Source organism: Dipteris shenzhenensis, chromosome 26, assembly GCF_047967505.1.
Source record: "Dipteris shenzhenensis isolate YYH24624 ecotype China chromosome 26, Dip_SZ_1.0, whole genome shotgun sequence".
NCBI classification, from domain to species: domain Eukaryota; kingdom Viridiplantae; phylum Streptophyta; class Polypodiopsida; order Gleicheniales; family Dipteridaceae; genus Dipteris; species Dipteris shenzhenensis.
The window spans coordinates 10,369,891-10,388,508 of NC_141621.1; the positions used below are offsets into that span (position 1 = coordinate 10,369,891).

At 41.2% G+C, this 18,618-nt stretch overlaps 1 protein-coding gene across 1 annotated transcript in view; it reads right to left on the reverse strand.

Moving 5' to 3' along the window:
* The window catches only part of LOC147884650 (uncharacterized), a 76,417-nt gene that overhangs the window by 46,810 nt on the left and 10,989 nt on the right, over window positions 1-18,618 (reverse strand). The window lies entirely within an intron of this gene.

The following is an 18,618-nucleotide window of genomic DNA, read 5'->3' on the forward strand; positions in this document are numbered from 1 at the left end:
CTCATACATCTAGATCCTAGGGCTGTAGGACAGGAAAGGGTGCACTATTCACCTCCAATGATGTCAAACATGCAGCTTTGAAGCTACATAAATGCCGAGCCAAATGTGAAGCATTCTTTTCAAGATGCAAGGTTGCCAAAGCAAGATTTCTTTATTGGCCTTGAGTATTACAGCTCAAAGTGTCTAACCAATTCAAGAGTTTATCTGGCTCTGTTTTCTTGTCAGATTTTGAAATATAACCCTTTCCTTTTTTTCAAATTTAAGTTTTTTAGAGATTGACGCTTCCCAATATGGAGTGTCCACAAATATTTGACATATGGTGGACATATTTTCTTAATGGATTATTCAATGAGAGTATTCATGTGGCCCACTAATCACTCGAACATATCGCTCTTAGGTGGAGGAGATGAATCTCTAGCCAATGGTACAAGCAGTAAAGGAGGTTGCTTTGTTGGGCTGCTATTAAAACATGTTATTGCCCTATGACTAATTGACTGTCCCAAATGCTAACTACAACTAATGCCCTAGGCCTACAAAGAAAAGTACTCCTAGATATATGTAGGATGCGACGACCTCCACCGATAATCTATCAAAGGTGAATTGCTCTCCATGCATGACTACCCTAGATGTGTTGAGATCATAACCTTGGGTTTACCAAGGTTGACCTTCAAGTCATGTGCCTCGCATGGATTGTGTCGTTCGAGATAAGAGCGGTGCAAGACCACATCATCTGCACGGAGGAGAATCTCAAAGAAGGAGCGGACAAATTTTGAGATTGCCCCTCCTAGTGTCTAAGGCTTGTCGATGTAGAGGCCAAACATAGTTGGTGATAATGGATAACCTTGTTTGACCATGGAGTTGTTCAGAATCTCCTCTCTATCCACCCTGTAGGCCATCCAAATCCTACCTAAGACTCTCATTAAGTGCCAAGACTACCCAGATGATCTCTTGACTGTACCCTAGATGTTGTAACAAGCGCCTGATGAGGCGAGCTCTTGGCACTTTATCAAAAGCCTTGCAAAAATCCACAAAGAAAAAATAAACCGTATGTTCCGTGCTCTGGCCTCCTCAATGACAACTCATAGTGTGAGGATGTGATCTAGAGTCACATGACTAGTGCAAAAGCATGCCTGTCCCATCAGTTCTGAGTCTAAAAACCTCATCTTTAGATTTATGAGAAAGAGATGGCAGCACAACTCAGATCAAGCTTCTGATACTTTCCTTGGAATTTAGGGAGGAAAAGAGGAAGATAAAATTGTTAAGGACAAGACAAGTCCCAAGTTGAGTAAGGTTCTCAAGCTTGTTGAATTGACTGAAAATTGCCCTAATCTATCACAAGAAACAAAAACCCTTTAGCAAGTTCATAGTAATAAGTGTTGCCAACTCCTCAACATTCTCAGTCTATGGAAGTGGAAGTTTTCCATGAGGATGGAGCACATGCTTGCTTCATTACCTCGTGGTGATCCACTTTTGGTTCCCGTGACCTACTTGGGATTTATGGGATTCCTAATGGGAATTGCAGCCAAACACGAGCCTCTCCTACTAGACAAAAGGTCAGTATCTGTAGTAGCACTGCAGGTGCATTCCTATCTTTGATCAGAGCTGTAAACTCCAGATTTTCAATAAACTTTTCAGGATCCTCATGTGGCAACCCATAGAAGCGGGGAAATTCATGAGCCATACCTTCCGGTTCTTGCTTATCTCTTGTACATAGTAGTCCCTCTCAGAATCCCCATCCTTCAGTGCCAAGCTGTAAACTCCAGATTTTCAATAAACTTTTCAGGATCCTCATGTGGCAACCCATAAAACTTTGATCAGAGCTGTAAACTCCAGATTTTCAATAAACTTTTCAGGATCCTCATGTGGCAACCCATAGAAGCGGGGAAATTCATGAGCCATACCTTCCGGTTCTTGCTTATCTCTTGTACATAGTAGTCCCTCTCAAAATCCCCATCCTTCAGTGCCAAGCTTGCATCTAACTCTGCATCTTTTTCTTCTGGGTAGCTTCTTTGAGGACTCTTTGGATTATAGCTCGAAGACGAATCACACGTAGTCGGTAATCAATGCAATCTTTGCTCCAAGGACCACACTTTTTACATTCCTTGCAAATGATCACCCGCATACGAGGCTTCGTCATCAGATTCTTCTCTCCACACTTCTGGGCATCCTTGTCATGGATACACACATCCCAATTCAAGACACACATGGGTGTCCCTAGCAGGATTGCCAAAACAGATGATGAAAGAAAAGTGGTAGGGGAACTAGTGAAGAGCCTATGCAACTGAAGACAGGACGGGTGTGAAGCAACTCTCTTTCATTCCATGGAAATGTTTACCAGTTCAGCATGCATGGTCATGCCTCAAACAACCAGGAGTAACTTTCATGAAAGCAAAAGGAGAGAAAAAAAGCAACCAGCGATCACCATTATTCAATTAGTATTACGAGAATTGAAATTATCCCATTAATTTAATCCTTTAGTATTTAGTTTAGTGAGATCCAGCATTTTTGTCGCGTAGTTGATGCATGTGTGCTCGCTGTTCCGTAGTGATGCATGTGTGCTCCTACATGGCTGGATATATGGCTGCGGGCTAAATGAGTGTATAGCATTGTGTACACCACTTACGTGATGACGGTATGTGTAGCATGTGTGCACCATCTGTATGATTTTATTCATGTGTAGCATCAGGTACACCATGAGATGGTATGTGTCGCATGTGTGCACCATTCATCAGTGATTTATTGATTTGCGTTGCTATAATACTGAAAGGTTGATTGATTGTGGTGATTAATTCCAAGATTATCTTATGCTTGAAATATTTCATTACTATTGATCGTGTGAATCCACGGGAAGAGTAATTGATCGGGCGATGGCATCTGGCAAGCATGATCCGCCATATTTTGGGCACATAGGCACAACTCCAGTGATGCGGGGATGAATAAGGCTTATGCCTAATTTTTGATATTACAAAAGCTTATGTACATATTTGAATTTTGGAATATTAGTGGCCTGGCTAAGTGTATAAACTAAAGTTAGAAAAAGCTTTATTTTTAGAAAAAGCTAGCTATTCTAGAAGGTGGATGGGCTTTTTGTAAAATGGTGCATGGAGGAAAGCACAGAGGCTTTGTATGATTTTTGCTCAGAAGCTTTTTGAGAAATATATATAAATACATAGGAGGTGGAAGGAGAGCACCACTTCTATGGGGGGAGATTGTACCCAGCACGCTTGTTTTGTCTCTTCCGTTTGTGAGTTTTGAGAGTTTGTGCATATTTTTGAAGAGTATTGCTGTGTTTTTCAAGGATTTGTAGGTTCTGTGAGTGTTTCCCATCGCAATGGTATCAGAGCCAAGGTTCAGCGTCCATAGCACGGGAAGCGCACGCACCCCGCGTCCTCGAACAAGAAACTGCATTGTGAGTTTTTAGAGTTTGTGCATATTTTCGAAGAGTATTGCTATGTTTTTCAAGGATTTGCAGGTTCAGTGAGCGTTTCCCATCGCAATGGTATCAGAGCTAGGGTTCAACGTCCATAGCACGGGAAGCACACGCACCCCGTGTCCTCGAACAAGAAACCGCAACACACATCAGATTGCGGACACCGCGCACAAGAGCGCAGTTCGAAGCAATAAAAGCAAACAACGTAGAACGGTTACGAAAAAAAATCGCAGCAAAAGAAGTCATTCGTATGTAGACAGGTCAAAACCTGTGAATGCACACCCGTGCCTTAGGTCCTCCAAGCATACGACAAAGGCGGCGACCAAGGCATAGTCCTTGGCATACCTGGCACTGAAGGCACCGTTGGCTGCATGCGAGGAAGCCTTGGGAGATTGCTCTTAAAACTTCCCGGGAGGTCCCCCATCCCGGTACTATTCTAGCTCAAGTCCCCTTAACAATTGGTGACCATCCATTAGGTCAAGTCACTTTGTTGCTCTATTCTTTGAAGTTCCTAGTCATAAAGATATCCTTCAAGGCAAAAGTGCAAACACGGGAGCAACCCAACGGATTTTGGAAGAGGAGAATCTCAAAAGCAAGTGTTCACAAGAGTAGGAGGCAATCTACAAGTGCTATCAGACACGAGCTTTGCTTTGTACCTTGCAATGTGGATTCACTTGTTGAAATCATGTGAGTTCGAGAGCCCATAGAGATACTATTCGACAAATAGCCGCTTTCAAAGCTTGAAAATCGAATTAAGATAAGTCTTATGTTTGTGTGTATTTCCTTTCATAGTGATTTCTTCTTTGCACCGTGCACATACTTAACTATGTTTGGAAGGCGTATTCCATCAGAGATAGGTTATCTTGAAGATTTACATCATGATGAGGATGTGGAAAACGATCACCATCGGTCAAGAAGAAGTTCAACACCGATGACACTTACCGAGGAAGAATGGCGAGAACGCTATCAGCAGGAGAAGCAACAACGTCAAGAGATTGAAGATGCTCTATGCCAAGTGACAACAACTTGGAAGCCACCTATATTGATTGAGGACGAGGAACCTACACATGCATCATATTCACTGGATGCATGGAAACATCATGCACGGGACCTTGAGCAGGAACTTGAGTACATGCGCAACATGTGCGACACGCATAAAGCCAACGAAGAATGCACAAATCGAGTGTTAAAAGAGATGATTGAAGTCACAAAGAAGCGTATGAAGGACAGAGATGATGAAAAAAGTGAAAGCAACAAATCATCATACACCAGTGATAGTGAGCATGGAAGAAGCAAGACGAGACATCAAAGGAAGAAGAAGCGACATGTGAAGACTTCATTGCGACGACATCATGACACTACTCCTTCACATGAGTCCAGCGATAAAGACAATGTGAGAAATGCCATCTTGAAAGCACTCAAGCTTCGTGATAAGAAGAAGTCTGGTAAGATTAATCGCAAAACTTTTTCTTTTCCAAAATATGATGGTAAAAGAGATGGACAAGCTTTACTTGCATGGATTAGTTCTTTCAATCAATACTTTTTGGGAGAATGGTACGAAGAGATCGAGAAGGTAAAACTTGCTGCGAGTCACATGACAAGCAGTGCACAATTATGGTGGAGTGTGGTTGCCAAAAGCACTCATGTTCCATGTTGGGATATCTCAAGGTGTATGCCTCAGGCACACCTTATGTTTCTATGTGTGAGTGCTAGAGACACAGTTAGGTGCCCACAAGCACAGTTAGGTGGTGGAGAGCCACATAGGATGATTGAGAGAATCTAGGAGCAGATTGAGGAGATGATTGTGGAGCTCTGAAGTCATCAGTGATGTCAGTGAGCATGTATGAGGTGCCTACTTAAGGACCTCACTCTTCTTCATTCCATAAGCAAGTATTCTGAGTTTGTGTCCACTCTACTCTTTCTTTCAGTGTTCCAACATGGTATCAGAGCCATTTGATCCCCCTTGAGCCCATTTCTGTCACATCATCATCTTCTTCTTCATCTTCTTCTTCACCATCTCTCCCTCTTCTTCCAAAATTTGCTTAAGCCTGTTCTCCTCCGGTTCTCAACCATTTCCCACGCCCTTCCTGCTGGAGATCCACCTTGAAGGGGCGAACTTCTGGCTGAGAGGAATTGAAGAAAGGCGCGCCCGTTTCGTCGCCATTACACGCAGTTCGTCGACCTCTGTTCCTGCGTTTTCTCTCAGCACACTCCATACTTGTCTAATTCCTTTCAAGGGAAGCTGGTCCATACCTAGAGCTATCCTGTGCTGAAATCTGAGCAGCAATGGCTGCATATTCAAGGAGAAAACAGAGAAAAACCAGTCGACTTTGAAGAGGGAAGATAAGGCGACCTGACGCGTTTTTGCACCTCTTCTTCCCAGAGGATCTTCTCTGGTATACCAGCTCTCTTTTGCCTCAAAAACCCCTCTTTCCTTTGCTTTGAGGAGTGAGCTACAAGCCTTGGAAAGTTCAGTCTTTTAGTTTTGACAGTTTTGGACAAGTTTTGAAGATGATGCTACATAAAATGCTACTCTAGCATTTCTGAGTTTTTGAAGTTTTCAATAGCATCAATACAAGTGTGGCTTCAGTTTTGCTTTGATTTGTTAGACCTGTTTTTGATTGGAAAGTACTCATTTTAAGCCACCTCTGTGAAGCATGTAAGAAGAAGCATCATTGATTGAATATTGGTCACTAGTATTTACTACATCAAGTGCTTATGTTTTGCAAGTCTTTCAGTTATTGTTTTTGCCTTGTAAGAGAGAAAGACACTGCCCAATATCTGGGTTAGACCCTCTCATGGCTACCCTATTGAATCTAGAGAAGTTCAATGGAAAGGGCTTCCACACATGGCAGATGAAGGTGAAATTTGCATTGATGAGGGAGAACTTATGGGGACTTGTCAAACCTACTCCTACCACTACTTCTACGGCCTCCAATGCTGGAGAATCCTCAACTCCGACACGACCGGCAAGGGATCCAGCTAGAGAAGAAAAAGCATACGGTATCATTGCTCTTGCTTTAGGAGATGATTATGTTCACCATATCTCTGACTTGGAGTCCCCTTCAGAAGCTTGGCAGAAGCTTGACTTAATTTTTGGTGCTAGCTCTCACATCTCTAAACTATCACTTAAAATCTCTTTCTTTGAATTGAAGATGGCTAGTGGTACTACTTTGGCAGCTCATGTCAACTATATGCGGAGTCTTATGACTCAATTAGCTTCTATCAACTCTCCTATTTCTCCAGATGATGCTATGGCAGTGTTACTTAAGAGTATGCCTGAAGATTATGATCACATAGTTACCACTTTGAAAAATCTTCCTAATTCTAATCTTGAAGGTATTATCTTTGCTCTCCAAGAAGAAGAAAGGCATATGGAGCTCAGGAAAGGCAATGACACTAGGACAGGCAATGACACTGTTTACGCTGTAAAATTCCAGAAGGGCAAGTATACCCCTTGCAATCACTATGGAAAGACAAATCACCTTTCAAAGGACTGCTTCAAAATTAATCCATGCAAGCACTGTGGCAAGAACAACCATAATGAGAAGTTTTGCAGAGACAAAGCAAAGACAGAAAATGCACTTACAGTTAATGAGCCTCCACAAGATGAGGCATCCTTTGAAGATTATGCATTTTAAACATCTCTATGTATGCTCCAGATCTCTCTTTTTATGTCAAGGTACTCAGCCTGGATAGTCCTCCAAAATGAATGAAAATAAACTATTGTGTTTTGTGTGTTTTGTAAACACCTCTGGTCACCTTATGATGTAGGCCATGTGTATGTTTTGTTCCATGGTACCTCCTGCAGACATTATGTGCATGTACATGCAGGGGAGATAACCATTGGAAGGTCTGTCTGTATCTTTTTGTTTACCTTATACCCAAGGGAACCCTTGCTAGCATGAGAACCTAGCCATAGATTTATCCTTGACCACCATGAGATGGCATGAGAAACTATAAGACTAGATGTATCCTTGACATAGCCTGAGGCATTTCCTTGAGGGGGGGTTTGTTGGGATATCTCAAGGTGTATGCCTCAGGTACACCTTATGTTTCTATGTGTGAGTGCTAGAGGCACAGTAAGGTGCCCACAAGCACAGTTAGGTGGTGGAGAGCCACATAGGATGATTGAGAGAATCTAGGAGCAGATTGAGGAGATGATTGTGGAGCTCTGAAGTCATCAGTGATGTCAGTGAGCATGTATGAGGTGCCTACTTAAGGACCTCACTCTTCTTCATTCCATAAGCAAGTATTCTGAGTTTGTGTCCACTCTACTCTTTCTTTCAGTATTCCAACATTCCAAAGATATGGGAAGCATTCAAAGATAAAATCAAGAAGCGCTTCCTACCTACACAGTTTGAAGAGGATACTCGCAGGCAATGGCGAAGATTGAGGTAGTTGGATAATGAGAGTGTGGATGCATACACTGAGAAATGTCTTCCTCTCTCCTTCAATTGCAAACTATTGAGAAAGTGTCCAGAAAGGAGCAATGTCGTACCTTTGTAGAGGGTTTACGCCCTACTATTCGTGCTGATGTACTTATGCTTCGACCATCTACAGCTTCTGATGCTATGGATTTGGCATTAGAGTCAGAAAGAAAGCAGGGAAGAAGCTTTGCTACTTGCATCCCTCGAGCAAAGAAGCATACTTCATACTTCAAGCAGGAGGGTGTAAGTGGTAAAGTTGGTAGATATAATGGTAAGTCTAATTGGAAACCTGCTAAGTCACGTATTAATCGAAGAACCAAAGAACTTGTCACATGTTACCAATGCAAAGAGAAGGGACACTACTCTTATGAATGTCCAAAGAATCCACTTGCTACACACAAGACAGGTACCCAAGCAAAGAATGCTACCAACAACAACGGAGGCAATGGAGGGAGAACCAATGGACATACCAACAGTAATAGTCACCGCAACAACTCCGCACGGATCAACTACATTGATGATGGATCCCATGATAAATCTTTCAAGCAAGAGGGCGAGGATGAGGACAACGACACTGAAGATGCTGACTACACTCCTTCAGGTACGTGTTATTCAGGTAAAAGTGCATCTTATTTTCGTACTTCTTTGTTACATATGACTGCACTATTACACGAAAAAGAACATAGTGCCTTATTTGATGATGGAAGCACCCATGATTTCATTTCGCAACGTTTAGTTGAAAAGTTAGGGCTTGCAACCATCAAAACAAAATATAAAGTCAAATCAGCTTTTCAAGGATCAAATTATAATTGTTTGCAAATGGTTAAGGATCTTGAGGTGACTTTAGGGCCATTAGTTGAGAGCCGTGATTTCTTAGTCACTCCTTTGCGTGAGCAAGATCTCATTCTAGGATGCCCTGGCACGTCGATCATAATGCCAAACCTGATTATCTTGAACGCACCATTATTGTGACTCAAGGCACTGAGACTATGACTCTAGAATGCAACAAGAATCTTCCCTCTTGGCCTATATTGTCACATACCCAAGAAAAAGAGCTTTACGTAAATGTGAGAAGACATATCTGGTTATGGTCAATAAGATTGAGGCTAGTCGTGAGACTAAGAAAACTAAGCAAGAGCCTTTGGATCCTTTTCTAGCTACCTATGACGATTGCTTTATGGAAGCCCTTGGCCTACCTCAATCTAGACCTGAGGATCATAAGGTTGACCTTATTCCAAGTAGCGCACCACCATGTAAATCACCATATAGACACAATCCTACTGAGCAGCACGAGATTCAATCCCAAATAGAAGATCTTTTGGTTAGAGGCCTAATTCAACCTAGTAGCTCACCATTTGGGGCACCCGTTCTTGTCAAGAAGAAAAATGGAACTTTCCGAATGTGCATCGATTATCGTGTCTTAAATAAAATCACTGTGAAAATTCGATACCCCATTCTGAGAGTTGATGATCTACTCGACAAGTTGAAAGGATCCACAATCTTTAGCAAGATCGATCTTAAGCCAGGATATCATCAAGTGAGAGTGATCGAGCCCGATATTTTCAAGACTGCTTTTAGAACCCAAACTGGTCACTATGAATTTCTTGTTATGCCTTTTGGATTGACCAATGCACCTGCCACATTTAGTCGGATGATGAATTGTATCTTCCTACCCTATCAAGACTTTGTGGTAGTTTTCTTTGATGATATCATGATTTATAGCAAGAGTCGAGAGAAACATGAGAAACACTTGGATCTTGTTTTCTCTCTCTTACGTGAGAATCAATTGTATGCCAACCCAGAGAAAAGTTCTTTTTTCCAGCCTGAAATTGAATATCTTGGATACATTGTTTCAGCTGAAGGCATTCGAGTAGATCCCAAGAAGGTAGAAGTGATAGTAAACTGGCCACAGCCTAAAGATATCCATGAGTTATGATCTTTTCTAGATCTGTGTAGTTTCTATCACAGATTTGTTAGAAATTTTGCACATAAGGCACGTCCATTGACTGAACTACTACGTAAGACTCGTGCTTTCTCTTCGGGTGAGCAACACACTTTACATTTCAACGACTTAAGGGTGCAATGACGCACACACCAGTTTTGACCATGCCGGACTTTACAAGACCCTTCTTTGTCATGGTTACTGATGCTAGTGGATAGGGTTTTGGGACTGTGCTCATGCAAGATAACCATCCAATTGCATTCGAGTCACATAAATTAAAACCAGCAGAGCTAAACTATTCCACGTATGATAAAGAATTAGCCGATGTGATGCATGCCCTTAAACTCTGAAAACACTATCTTATGGGTTCCAAGTTACTCATTAAGACTGATCACCAGAGTTTGACATCTCCTTACTCAGCCGGTGATCTCGGATTGGTACATTAAATGGGCCGCCTTTATTAACAGTTTTAAACCGATGATCCAATATCAACCAGGCAAAGACAATGTAGTTGCTAATGCACTGAGCTGTCGACCTAGCATAAATAATATCTCAGTCATCGAGGGAGACCCTTTCGAGCCTATGAAGGCGGACTATCCTATTGATTGAGACTTTTCAGAAATCTGGCACAAGATTAAGCAAGCTAATAGCACCCCTATGGCCTCGTATTCCATTCATAATGACTATCTATTCTACGAAAAGCGCTTGTGTCACTGCACCATTTCGACGCTTGGTACTAGAAGAGGTACATCAGCCACCCTACATGGGACATAGAGGCGTCGCTACTACATATCAGACTGTAATTCAAGATTTTTTCTGGCCTAAGCTTAAAGTTGATGTTGCAACTTTTGTTGCACAATGTCTTATTTGTCAAAAAGTCAAGAGCTACAAGGGCAAATATCAAGGTTTACTTATGCCTTTACCAATTCCTGATGCCCATGGGAGCAAATTTCTATGGACTTTATTACTGGATTTCCTACAACTAGCTCAGGTTTTGATATGATTTGGACTATCATTGATAGATTTAGCAAGCAGGCTTACTTTATTCCTTGTAAGAAGACCTTGACCGTAGTTCAGGCTGCTCATTTGTTCATCAAGCACATCTTTATACATCATGGCCTTCCAAAAGTAATCGTGTCAGACCGGGATAGTAAATTTTGTAGTAACTTTTGGACCGCACTCTTTGATAATCTTGGTACGAAGTTAGATTTTTCCACTGCTTTTCATCTCGAGTCTAATGGTCAAACCGAGGTCACACAAAATACTATTTGTGACATGTTACGTGCTTAAGTGTTTGGTCAGCCAGGCAAATGGGACAAATTTATACACATATTACAATTTGCCTACAACAACACTAAGTACTCTGCTACGGGCAAATCTCCATTCCAAATTGTCTATGAAAAGACCATTCCTACTCCATTGACCCGCCTTAAGTACCAAGTAGAGGCTGCTGATTGATTTACTAAAGATTTCTCTAGCATTTTGACTACTGTCAAAAAGAATATCGAGCATGCTCAAGTTATGTATACTGCACGTGCAAACAAGGGTAGAAAGAAAGTTGTATTTGCTGAAGGTGACCTAGTCATGTTACGTATTGAGAAGCGCAGACTTAAGAGTATTGAGACACACCCTGTAGTTAAGTTTACCCCTAAATCCTATGGTCCCTTTAAAGTTTTGGAGCGCATTAATGACAATGCCTATTGGCTCGAATTACCACCCGATTGAAAAATTCATAATTCTTTTCATGTGCACCTCCTGAAACCTTTCCATGGAGACCCACCAGTTCGACCTATTTTAGATGATGCACCTTTGCTTCAAGGAGAGACCCAGCTCTTAGAGCCATACCAAATCATTGATCAACAAATCACTCAAATGAAACGAGGAAACTCGTATCCTATTTATCTTCTTACATTTAAGAACCACCCCGTTGAGGATGCTAAGTGGATGCCCGAGCGATATTTTCGCCAGTACCCTGATTTATTGACTACTTTTTTATCCCGCAATTGAGAGCAATTGCGATTTCAAGCAAGAGGGATGTTACGAGAATTGGAATTATCCCATTAATTCAATCCTTCAGTATTTAGTTTAGTGAGATCTAGCATTTTTGTCATGCAGTTGATGCATGTATGCTCGTTGTTCCATAGTGATGCATGTGTGCTCCTACATGGCTGGATATACGGCTGCGGGCTGTATGAGTGTATAGCATTGTGTGTACCACTTATGCGATGACGGTATGTGTAGCATGTGTGCACCATCCGTACGATTTTATTCATGTGTAGCATCAAGTGCACCATGAGATGGTATGTGTCGCATGTGTGCACCATTCATCTGTGATTTATTGATTTTGCATTGCTATAATACTGAAAGGTTGATTGATTGTTGTGACGTCAAAAATTGATATTTTTAACTTGGCATTGATATTGTTTTTCTCTATGTTTGATAAGGGTTTGAGTATTAAGTGATAGCCTAGCAGCTCTCACTTATTTCTATTTTGTATGATATTGTATGGGATGGAGAGGATGAGTGGAATGGCTCATTGTAAATACCATAGGTATGAATTATAAATACCTTGGTATGGGGTGAGAGTTATTTGTGTATGGGATATTATGAGTTTTCTAGAAAATAGGAAGAGTGAGTCATATAAAGAGATGGGCTCATGTCCATGTGTTCCAATAATATAAGAGAGGCCACATGCCAAGCGTGTGGAAGGCATGTGGAGGAGTGTGAAGTCAAGAGAAATCTTTCTAGAACTCCTATGTGGAACAAGGAGGATGTGGACATGTGGAAAAGAGAGGGTCCCTATGGGCTCCATGTGAGGAGACTCTTGACTTTCTCAATATTTTAAGAGTCTTGAGCATCTTTTGATGGGACACATGGCAAGAGTAGCCAAAAAGGACATGGATGGTGACATACGTGCTTATGTGATTGATGGGGAAAGGAATCTACAGGCAGCAATTGTAAATGGGTGAAGGAGGGTAACAAAATCTCTATAAAAGGAGCCCTCCTCTCCCTTGTTCATTAGAATCTCTTCCACCATTGGGCCTTATGTTGCTGTAGTTCTAGTCTCCCCAAGCCTCTTCCATGAGCCTTCTCTTCCTCTTGTAGATATTCTCTTATGTAGACTCTTGAGTCCTTCTCTCTCTAGTTTATTCTCTCTCTATGAGTAGTCTTGGAGCTTCCGCTCCCTCTTGTATGTATGAAACCTCTTCTTCTCCCTTGTGTTTGTAGTGTTGAGGTGGATTCTCACTCTATTTGTAATGAAGGTCACTTCAGGTTCTCTCTCTCTCTTGAGTGTCTCTTCCCTTTTCTTTCTTTCAAAGCCTTAAAAGTTCTTTCTATTCGGCTGCTCACTGTGCACACAACACTGTGCACACATGGTCCATTTGTTTCCCGAGCTACTATGCAAACTTCTTCCCCTCTTCTAGGCGAAATCTATGAGGGGGGATCGTTGATGAAGGTGGAGTCTTGAGGGAGCATCCTACTCAGGCGAAATTAGCCTGGGTGGAGGGTAGTTTTCATGATAGTTTGACCCCCTATTAGTGTTTTGCTCATAACTTTCTGCTCGATAGTCCGATTGTAATGAAATTTATATCAGCGCGAAGCTCTCTTCAAGGCGCATGTTGCTATATAATCAGATCTTGAATCAGATACTACTGCAAAAAGTTATGAGTCTCTGTGTTTGACAGTCTGTTTTCATGACAGTTTTTACCCCCTTCCAGTAAACTGTCCATATCTCTTCAACCGTCTGTCTGTTTTCAATGAAACTTATATCAGCGCGAAGCCCATCTCAAGGCGCATCTCTTTGTGTACTTGAATCTTTGATATCATGTCTCTACTGAAAGTTATAGGCCTCTGTGTCTAATGACAGTTTGTAGAGTGTTTTGAGCTAAGTATAAAGGTGTCTATGAAGGAGGTGCAATGTTTCCTCGGAATCTACCCATCCGACCTAATCAGCCCCTTCAAACTCCTAGATATATATCAGTTCATGTCATGTTGAGCCGCAAGATCTTCTTTCAACAACGTATCGCTCTTCTCTTTGGTGCAGATCGGCTCGCTGAGATTATGGCCTCTACTGATCCTTTCCTTCTCCCTATGCTTGACTACAACATCACTTGGGATGTTACCATCTTCATTCTCATCTAAGGGAGGAAAGTATGGTGTGGTATCTTGGCATAAAAGCTTCTTTCTAATGTCTCATTCTCAATGATAAGTATCTTTGGCAGTCAGTTCGAATGCTGCAGGAAGTGAAGAGGTGCGTGAAGTTTATTACCCCCAACTTCATGTCACAATTGTCGTGATTAATTCCAAGGTTATCTTATGCTTGAAATATTTCATTAGTATTGATCGTGTGAATCCAAGGGAAGAGTAATTGATCAGGCGATGACATTTGGCAAGCATGATCCGCCATATTTTGGGCGCGTAGGCATAACTCCAGTGATGCGGGGATGAATAAGGCTTATGCCTAATTTTTTATATTACAAAAGCTTATATACATATTTGAAATTTGGAATATTAGTGGCTTGGCTAAGTATATGAACTAAAGTTAGAAAAAGATTTATTTTTAGTAAAAGCCAGCTATTCTAGAAGGTGGATGGGCTTTTTGTAAAATGGTGCATGGAGGAAAGCACAGAGGCTTTTGTATGATTTTTGCTCACAAGCTTTTGGAGAAATATACATAAATACATAGGAGGTGGAAGGGGAGCACCACTCCTATGGGGGGAGATTGTACCCAGCACGCTTGTTATGTCTCTTCCGTTTGTGAGTTTTGAGAGTTTGTGTGTATTTTCGAAGAGTGTTGCTGTGTTCTTCAAGGATTTGCAGGTTCCGTGAGCATTTCCTGTCGCAATTAGCTCTGTAGATGAGGTCGGAACTCCCTATGGGATTAGACTACCATTATGGGCTCCAATAGAAATAGAACGAATGCACAATGCCTAGAGCATGTACTCGGACCACAATGACTTGAGATGATACCCTCAACAGGCCACAAACAAGCACAAAGACACCAGAAATACTCTCAATCGAGATGGTACAAATGACACAATGAACAAGACATGGTCAAACAGAAACAATGCACATCTGTGCTACCACAATCGATAGGAATGAGCCACAACTCATGCAGATCATCCAAGATCCTCCAGACTTCAGTTGAGTAGGTCTTCATTCTTCCTTGTCCACACGTATGGACAGCTTCCCTTTCAGCGTTGTCTTCACGTATACATCAACCTCTCCTTAGTGTATGAAGAATCTCCTGCGCAATCCTCTGGCTCTTCTCCTCAAATTCTTGTTCACCTCAAGAAAAAGCAATCAGCAGCTCCTCAAGAACCAACGACAGAAATCCATCGAAGGGGGTCAGCTTCGTGCGTATGCCTCAAGCAAGCAAAGTCTCTCTCTCACAATCAACGCACAGGCACCCTTCTAAGCGCACTGGCAGCGTAGCGACGTGCATCGGTGCACTCCTCTTCTCAAAATTCTAGAGTCGTCACCTTCTCGCCCGCTTGTGGAAAGCCTCTCTCTCCTTCTCTACACTCCGTGCTCCCCCTTTTCCAATCGCAGCCTTGACTCGTTTTTGGAAATCCCTTCATGCCACCCATGTAATGAGCCAAGTCTCCACGTAAAACATAGCTTCCTCATGCAAGCCACCTCTCCACTTCATTTTCCATGTCATTGCCTCCTTTTACCACTCTTCTACCTTGCCTCAAAAGCCATTGCACCAAGACTATTGCTCTCACAATTGGGGTCACATTTCACTAGCACTAAGCAACATAAGTCGTATGCCAAATTTGTAGTTATCTTTTTGCATGATATTCTTCTTTTCAATAAGACAAAGCACGAGTATTTGCAGCACTTGAAGTTTGTCTTCAAGTTGCTCAAGCACCATAAGATGTATGCCAAACAACCTAAGTGTGACTTATTTTGTAAAGAAGTCAAGTGTATGGTTTTTATATTATCTCTAAAGAAGGCATATGCACCTAAATAAAGTTAAATCTATTCTAGAGTGACCTCTTACTACTTTGAAGGACCTTCAAATATTCCTTTATCTTCCGAATTTTTACCAAAGATTTGTCAAGGATTATGCAAAAACCATAGTATATAAAGGACGGATCAGATTAAGGAAAAGAAAAACATCTTTACTTGGACTAAGGGAGCTAGAGGGGGGGGGGTAAAGTGAGAAGTTATTAACCAACTGGTAGTTACTGCCACAATTTGGGAGTAGTTGATCCTAATGAACCTTTAATACTTGAAACTAATGCAAGTGGTAGCTATGAATGCTTTGTTGATCCAATATGGATGACTGATTGCAATTGAAAGCAAGCCACTAGCCCCAGCTCAGAAAATTTATTTAGGATATGAGAAATAACTTATTATCCATGCTTTGAAAGCATGGAGGCTCTATTTGTAATGTGCTACATTGGAGATTCTTTTTGATCAATAAATTGTCAAGTGGTTGTGCATGGAATGCCAAATGGATTGAATTGATTCAAGAGTTTGATATCTAGTCAAGATATCATAAAGGGAAGTATACAACGGTAGTATATGCATTGAGTTTAATGCCCATGGTAAATGGATTGAGCTTCACTTAGGCTCATAATGAGTTACTCAAGTCCTTGAAGGGTAAGTTTGAGCATGAGCACTTTTACTTGAAAATCTGAAAATTGGTTGGTGAAAGGGCCTCAAGGAGGCTTCATATGTGATGAAGTAATTGTACTTATGGTTGGTGACGCACCTATAGTTGCCGACTAAGGACAAAAATGGGACAACTACACACCGTAGTAGATGATTATCTACTTCATAAGCGTAGATTTGTGTCCCACATAATAAACACATTAGGCACCAAAATTGATACAAGTCTCATGATAGTCCGAGAATAAGAACATCCAAGGATTCAAAAGACTAATACTCTTCTTAAAACACAAATTCAAAAAAGCATAGTCCTTCCAGCCTCATATGAATAGAGACATCCAAGACTATGTTGTAAGTGTCAAAAATGCCAAGTTAATAGGGTAGAATGTCTCCTATATCCACTAGAGATTCCATCTAGCAAATAGAAAAGTATCTCTATGGACTTTATTATTGATTTATCAAGAATGTATAGAAGTCATGACTATGTGGATCGACCATGATGACTCATTTTACTCCAACTAAGAAAATATGTGAAAACTCGTAAGTTGGCAAGATTATTTGTCAAAGGGCTTTTCAAGTTATATTGTCTACCTACTGGAACTGTTAGTTACTGAGATAGTAAGTTTGATAGCCATTTTTTGAGGATTCTCTGTCATGAGTTAGAAACTAAGCAGGTTTAATTATCCAGAGTCAAATGCTAGATAGATCATGACAAGCAAGCTTTGTAAGATATGTTGCGTGCTCATGTTAGTAGTAAATGGTAAACGAATTGGACAAAGAATCTTCTAATTTTAGAGTTTGCATGTAATAGTGCAATGAATTCAACCTCCACAGAGGAGATGACTTCAAAAAGATCCATGAAGCATTGAGCTAAGAGAAGATGGAATGAGGAACAAGAGAAAGTGAGGGAGTAAGGAGAGATGGAAGAAGAGTACAAGAGTAAGGTTGTGAGATGGAAGAAGAGTGCGAGAATGGTAATGAGAGTACACTCCAAGGCGAGATAGAAGAAGAGATTGAGAGCAAGGTTGCGGGTGAGATGGAAGGAGGAGTAAGGCTGAGGATAGGAGAATGGTAATGAGAGCAAAACGGAAGAAGAGTTCGAGAGTAAGACTGTGGCAGGATGGAAGGAGGAGTCAGGCTGAGGATAGGACAATAGCAATGAAAGCAAAACTCCGAGGTGAGATAGAAGACGAATGACTAGAGAGGGATTTAAGGAAGTACAGACTCATAATGTGAGATGAAAGATTTAGAATAAAGAATTGGGAGAGGCTGAGATGTCGTTATGATGATGGTTGGAGAACGCTATTACTAGATTGGGTGAAGTAATAGATGCAAGACCGTAATGTGAGACATGTGAGATGATAGATTTCGAATACATTGAAATCTGTGAAATAAATATATGGATTTTACCCTAGGGCTCTACCATCTATAGGGCTTGAGAGAGAAAAGATACTAGTGGCCATAGGCTTTCTCCAAGATGTGCATCAGATGTTGAATTACCATCAGCTTTACCCAACACAGATGTTAAGAAGGTCTTCAACATCTTCCAATCTTGAAAGCTCAACACAAACATTGAACCCACGTTATACCTCTAGTAGTGACTCATGAAGGACAGCTTTGCCGCTCCAATTACGATAGAAGACCCTTCAAGCAATGATAAGTTGACTGAACCAACGTTCGACATGATGCAAGGTTGTGTAAGCTAGTAGCTCAAAGGGGCTATGAAGGTCGATCCCTTAGCAATAACATGTCCGTTATGTACGCTGACGACAATTCCAACTTTCCAATCTCCTCCGCTCCCGACACTCTTCTGCCATGACAGTTAGTCTTTTCGGAATTTTAATGCTGTTGATCCACACAAAGAGAGAACCAAAGTTTGTCTTTACAAAATTTCCATGGTGCAATTTTATCATCTTCTACATGCATGCATGTGCACGTGCATGTGCATGTGTATGAGAAGGACAAGTACAAAGACCTAAAAGAGAAGGCATGTGTAACTAACAGCCAAACGATTTGTGAGAGGACTATTTTCCAAGTATTGACAGCAAGAGACTCTTCATGTTCAGCTTTCTATATTGTGAAATTATATAGTAAAACAGTATTAAAAGCAATACCGCGTTATCAATACTTCTCTGACACTAGGAGAAATTATATGTCTGGTTTTAGCTTTATTCCTGTTCAGCTGAATTGCAATT